This window comes from Spea bombifrons, chromosome 2 (assembly GCF_027358695.1).
Source record: "Spea bombifrons isolate aSpeBom1 chromosome 2, aSpeBom1.2.pri, whole genome shotgun sequence".
Classification (NCBI taxonomy): Eukaryota; Metazoa; Chordata; class Amphibia; order Anura; family Pelobatidae; genus Spea; species Spea bombifrons.
Window position 1 is genome coordinate 33,306,657 of NC_071088.1, and position 7,452 is coordinate 33,314,108.

At 36.0% G+C, this 7,452-nt stretch overlaps 1 pseudogene; it reads left to right on the forward strand.

The window, feature by feature from the left end:
• Nucleotides 1-5,642: 5,642 nt before the first annotated feature.
• LOC128481132 (uncharacterized) lies at nt 5,643-5,822 on the forward strand (annotated as a pseudogene).
• The last annotated feature ends 1,630 nt before the right edge of the window (nt 5,823-7,452 follow it).

Sequence of the window (7,452 nt, forward strand, 5' to 3'; positions counted from 1 at the left end):
GACATCATATACTGGGTGCTCTGCATCCATATCACACTGCCTTTACACACAGTAGTAATGCAGTATTTATGATCACAAGGGTTTTTTTAATGTTTTTTTTTTATGGTAATATAAATGTATATGACATTTGTACCTGATATTTGTGGGGCCACTTGGTCTAGTGGGGGGCTACGCAGTTGCTTAATTGGGCCACCTCTTATCTTGGGCCTTAATTGGAAATGTTGAAATTATTTATTTGATAACACAAAATGCATTGTATGAAATACAATTGCTGGCATAATATCTTTATTTCCCAAACATATCTGTACAGAGAACAGTCACTGGATTAGAAAAGCCCTTTTGATCTTTAGGGACTTTAAAACAAACTTGGAACCGTTATGTTCATATGGAAACAATCATATGTAGATAATCAGATGAATTTCAGAATTCCTGTACTTAATTTTTAGGAAGATTTTTTTTGTTCCAAATTAAAGAGATCTTTTTATGTGTCAACGCCAGTTGATATTTTTGTGGAGATAGTCAAGCTGTATACTTGTTTTGGTGATCAGCTGCATATTTTATTTAAAAAAATAAAATATTAGGCAAACATATGCCAGTATAGTTTTCTTATAATTCTAAAATGTGTGTTTCTAAATACTATATGTGAACATATGTGATGATATATTATCATATGTAATGATTACTGTGCCGAGGAAATTTAGTACAGCAGATAAAATACACATCATTCTTACTTTCTATCACAACCAGAAAGTGTCCAGCAGTGCCATCCGCTTGGCATTGGCAGAAAACAGTAGGACTCTAGGGACATTCATTTACTGTCTGGAGAAATCTTGTCAGAAGTGGCTTTCATGGAAGACTTTCAGCCCAAAAGTCATACCTCCAATGTGGAAACAAGGCCAAGGGCTGGAGAGCTTAACAAGAATGAATGTTTGCAGGCGACATTGAAGCATGTTGGAGGTTTCTTGCAAGTTTGGGGCTGCATTTCTGCAAATTGAGTCAGGGATGTGGTCAGAATTAATGGTCTTATCAAAGCTAAGAAGTACAGACAGATATTTATCCATCATGCAATACCACCAGGGAGGCATCTGACTGGCCCATTTATTGGGAAAAATGAGCAGACAAGATGGGTTCTTATCTGCTGTCAAATTCTATGTTTCTATGATTAGGTGGGGCTTCACTCTAATCTGGAGCATTTACAGTTGTATTGATATTGCATTATGTGACCAAGGAACATCTACTCAACTGCAATTTCCCTTAGGAATTCTTCTACACAGTAGGTGCCACTGCAGAGCAAGTTCAGCAACATAATGCCTTACATATATGGTGTTTTTATGTTCTAAAGCAGGGCTGCCACCAGAAATCTTGGGGCCCAGTACACTTAAAGCCCAGGCACCAATCCCCTTCCTTCAGCCAGCCCTATGTCTATCGTATTGTCCTGCCCACTGCTCTGCCTATGTTCCACCTGTTGTTCTGCCTTCTTATCCTCGTATAAGCAAAACTTATGAGAGCAAGGGCAAGCCTAGGTTTATGTACACAATCTCCATCTCCCATGTGCCAATAAAATTAGACTCACCGCTGACACTCCAACACCATATGCTGACACAAACATTAACAATTATATTATTATAGTTTTGTAGAGCACCATCAAATTTTGCAGTGCTGTACAATGGATGAACAGGATGTACAAGTACTACATTACATAATAATTTGACCTACAGAAACAAGGGGTAAGGAGGGCCTTGCTCAAACGAACTTACAATCTAGAGATAACACCATACGCTGACACCCACAAACACATGCTGACACGAAACATACACACACACATGCTAACACCATATACTAATACCCACACACGCTAGCACCATATGCTGACATACACACGCTAATGTCATACAGTAACACACAATGTATACTCATTTCCAGGGTAATATGAATAGAGAGAGACCTTTGAGGATTCCCCTTATACGTTACGGATGCCAGTGATGTCTTAGTGATAGTGTCCTAAAATTCCACCAATATGACTAGCAAAAATACTTCCATAGCCCAATGTATTACATTTTTGTAACGATGATAGATGTATTTCCTTTTTTTTTTTTTTTAACAAAAACTGAATCCCAGTAGAAGATATTTATCATCATAATGAATCCAGTATGGCTGTATAATTTTTTTTTTTAAAACTTGCAGACACCAATATATTGACTAGTCTATTAATGCTTAGAACAGGGCGGTCTCAGTTAAATTTGTTATTTATTTAACTTCGGTGCATATAAAAGGTTAGGTAGGTTAGGTTGGAACATTGTAAATAGTAAGTTCAACTATTAATAGATGGGTCACCATCACATCACATGATGTAATGGTGCAAAATTAAAAATGCAGGGAACTGAGTGAGCTGACCATGAGACTGTTGAAATATTAAAGTTTTAATAGCCAATTATGAAGACTTTATGTAGTGGCTCACCAAATGTGTTGATCAAATGGCTCTAATACTGGTCTCATGGCAACCTTGACTTGCCATTATTTGAAGATACACTTAATTTAGTCACTTGCATTCAAGAAGGGATATCAACCATTACTTACCAATTGACAGTCTTGTATATCATCACAGCAGTGTGAGATTGAGGCAAAAACCCTGAAACTCAAGGGTCAAAATCCCATGTATGGTGACAGCACTGACTCGAAGAACCAAATCAACAGCCTCCCAATAACTATATGCAGGATAAATGAAATGAGGACGTATATTAAAACCTCAGCCGACTGAAAAGATATTAGACACAGATGAAGGTTTTCTTCCCTTCGCTTTTTATTTTGTTACTTTGTTGTAACGTTCAACAATATTTGAACCAAAGGAATATAGATAAAAGTAAAATCCCACATGATTATCTAGACTAAAAACTATAGCATTGCAATTTATTAGCATTCTATCTAGTTTAATAATCCTTTAAAGTATAACAAACAATTGTGCCCCTGCAGTTCATATGTTCTTTATTTATAACAAGAGATTATGTTATGCTGTACACAATAGACAATGGAATTTACAGGGAAAAATATTGTTGTGTCTGTGGTCCAAACATTTCCCTTCTGTTGTACTTGAAATTAAAACCCTGTGAGAATAATTATGAATTGTATGCTAATGGTTATTATTTATTACTGAATCTTTGGACAGGAGATCTAAAAAAGAATAACTTTTCATTAAAGTATAGCAATAACCACAAATAATCCGGATTCCCCCCCCCCCTCTATAAAATATGATGAAAAATAGACAGATAACAACTTAATGAAATTTGATTTAGCCGCAAAAACAAGTAAAAAAAAAATCAAGTTAGAAGCCCAATTCCAGAATCCTCATTTTCCGGCACATCGCTTAAAAACCAAATCCAGCACAAGTCATTTATGCCCCAAACACAGCAAAAAGAAAATGGCGTGTGCAAACAAATGTAAAAGTAAAGAAAAAGAAAACAAACAAACAAAAGTAAAAACAAATAAAATACATGCAAAGTCTGTTGGAATGGTTCCAGGCCTTAGACACTCAATGCAATGGATACCAAATGCTGTGTATTTCTGTTCAGGTCGATCTGACTTAAATTTGATTTAGTTGCTGTCTTTTTTTGTGGCTACATATCTATCCTGGATGTTTAGGGCAGGAGTAGTAGTGGGTGACCTTATTACATCTATTATTATATCTATATTATATCTTATATCTATTTGCGGGCTACATGTCTTTTTAACAGGTGGTTTAAAAAACACAGACAAATATATCAATGGCAACCTATGAAATCGCCGATTGATTTGTATGAGAGAACAGCTATTACTATGTATTTTGTTGATCAAATTTCCGGTCGGCTGGGGGATGCGGTAGAATATGCACCTCAACACAAACTTTCTAAAAATATTTGATTGATAAACCAAAAACAAAAAAAATAGATTATGCCCCAAAAAGTACAAAAGTAAATAACACTTCAAAATCAATTTGTTTTATATGTTATTTAAGTTATTAACCATAATCAACACCGTTAAATTAAGTAATATTCAATATAATTAAATAATTTCTCATAGTTTTTTATCCTACAAAATATAGGATAGTTTTTCTGCTCGTTTGTCGGTAAATTGCTAGAAAGAAATAAAAAGAATTGTTTTAACAATCTGGTTAACTTACTCTAAAAAGAACAAAATCTATAATTAAATGGCCTAATGAACTTTTAACTCAGAGATCCAATGAATTGTAATATATAACTATAGTACAAATTGTGTCTGATACAGACAGAACTGTCTGAAAATGAATAAATGAATGAAAAGTGATCTTCATTATGGAGTGGCTTCCCAAAAATGTCTCATTGAAAATGGGATGATATTAGTTGGGTTTCGAGGCGCCTCTATCCAAACCATAAAATTAGGACAATGCTTAGTTATTAAAACTTCTGTTTTTGTCTAGAGAAGCCACAGATCTGGCACATCCCAACATAGTTTTGGCAGGAGTGACAATGACAGATGTTTTTGATATACACAATAAAGCACTAGAGACCCAACTGTAGACAATCAGTGTAATTAGGCTCTCTGAAGATTTTTATTAATTTATAGACAAAGTGATTGCTTCATACTCCTCCTTGAATAGAAATTTTTTTGTTGGAAAATTTGAATTAGATTATTTCTTGAAAATAATTCTACACTTAACAGTAACATTCAAAGGACAACTGTAGCGAGGAAAAAATATTTTTGTGAACACTAATAATAACATAATTGCAATAAAACAAAAATATACACTACGTTAATTGAAAATATACCATCATCATAATGTGGAAACTAATGAATGAATCAGTACTACAAACCAATTATTCCAAAAAGGGGGGCCAAATATGTTCCACAAATATATAACCCAAAATAAACTTATTTTAATCAATTAATATACTTAAAATTAATCTGCAGTTCTATAAGTAGTTGTGAGATATACATAAAGCAATTGGATCAATTGGACATTCTGGATTCTAGAATTATTGTCCAATTCATGCTTTTTAATCCAAATCCAGACACTGACCATCAGTTTAAATACAAGATACTGCAGATGTTATCATTTTAGATCAATTTCCTAGTAGCTATGTGCTACAGTACCTCTTTTGAACCAGGACTAATTCATAAGCCAAAGAGGAAAGAAAGGATTCAAAGAGCAAAGCCCAGATATAAAATATAACTTTTAATTCATAAAGCTAAAAATAAATGAATGAAATGCACCGAGTGTATAATCAGGGCTACATAACCATAAAACACTCAAAGGGTTAAAAATACAAATACTAAAAAGCACACTATGAATCCCCATAGCAAACGCTTTTAATAGAAGAAATATATGTAACCAAAATATGGAACAAAACTAAGTATTTATTATCTAGCACCTCATTCTTTTTTGTATGAATGATTCATATCTTGCAAATAAACTACATAGCTGTAAAGTTAGACATAGATATAACAATACTTATTTCACATATGTCTTGACTTTTTTTGTATTACTACTAGTAACCATTTTAAGTTTTGCCATTTTCAACCAATTATTTTTCTAAATTAGGGTGTTACCTATTCTTCATATGGCCATAGAGGGACACTGCTGTAATAGGATTGGGGCTATTGGGTAGGGCTTTACAGTGGTAGATTGTGGGATCGCTTCTCGGCCTTTTGGCTAAGATCAAGTGTAGTACCCTATGGGAAGGGGGGAAAAGCTTGATCCTCTGGCCTTGAGGCCGAGGTAGCATGGAGCCCGAGGTGTCCACTTGAGCCCCAGAGGAATTCTGGCGTCACATTCACAACCCTGCACTACTGTTGTGAAATGTGTGAGCACGAGGAGCACTGAAGGCCAAATGCTACAGATGAAGCACTCTTCACTCCAAGACTCATACGGGCATGTGTGTGAAATGTTTTTTTTTTTCCGGCCTCACGGAAAATGGCTGGACACTTATTTATTATTCACTAATTGCACTTTCCGTTGGTGCACTTGTGCCTATTAATTAGGATGGATCACGGATTTTTTTGATCACGGTCTGCATATGTTTTTCCTTTGGACACGTTTTTCAGTTTTGACGTTTTGGACCACTGCATCGCAGTGAGGACTGGTTTCCAGTCGTCTGTTGGGAGAGGTGGGAGAAATCTTTTGGCTACCCACCTTTTTCCCTATAGTGGTTCTCCTTTTCGGAGGGAACCATGAAGATCCGACCCTCCTGCAAGCCTTTTGGCCGGGGTGGGGAGGAAAAGCTCTGGCATATTCCATGGGGGATTGCCGAGCGACAGTTTATCGACGGACCTGAGCTTCGCTGCGTCTTTCACAAGATTCACGGAGCACACCCAAGAGAAGCACGACACCTCGGGCTTCCAAAAAAAAAAAGATTGTGGGATTTCTATCCTGCTAATAACCATGTATTTACATGACCCACAATAACATTATAGACGCAAAGACAAAAATACTACCAACAGTTTATACACAGGTACTCATTAGGTATGCCAATTTTCAAATCTTTATGACAACCGAGATATTGGTTGTAAACATGGATGGTGACATTAATGTGTTGGCTTGTATTATTGGTGTAAGGCAACAAATTACATTGTATATCCAGCCGTCTCTTTGATTTTACATTTACAATGTTTTGGGTACTTAGTTATTCATATTCATTCTTAATTTGTTCAGGATATGTCTGCTTATCTCTTGGGAAAAAATACAGAATATGTGTCTCCCATCTATGCAGTTTTCCTTTATATAGAATGCTTTTATCATCAATAACATAATGACTTCTAAAGATTCAAAATAAAAAGTCTGCACATCTGTTTGTGTAATTTAGTATATTTTAGAATAACCTATTCTTTTCTTGTTAGATACTGGAGAGAACTTATGAAGAAAAAAAAACAACTTTTAGGGACATTCTTCCCATTTACTCAGGATGATTTTAGTGTGAGTAGGAAAAGTATCATGTTATACAACTCGATAATGAAAAACACATTGGTTGCATTCACGGTTGGATATGCATTGTGTTCCTTTGGATCAGATACACATTAATAATTCTTGCCTTGGTGGTTGAATGTGGCCAACCATTTACTTTATATTTTGTATTCCAAACTTGGGCAAATGCCTAGTGGCCGCTGACCAACAGTGCCAGGCACCCACCCAATCCTCCGTTCCAGCAGCAGATCAAGTGCCGCAGTGTGCAACCATCAGCTGGATATGCCCAGTCACATGCTATGGGAGCGTAAAAATGTACCGTGCGGCTGTGCATATTCAGCCGTTGGCTTTACTTAAGTCATCAGGTGCCAGAGATGCCTCACCATCACCAGTCCTGCTCTTGATCATGTTCTATAGGGCATCATAATATCCTACGGTCATTAAGGGGTTACAATGCACTGTCTTCCGTAGCTCATACAGTCTGGCTTTCTGGAGTTTACGTATGTCTTCCCTCTAGATTTGGAGCTGAGGATATTTGACCT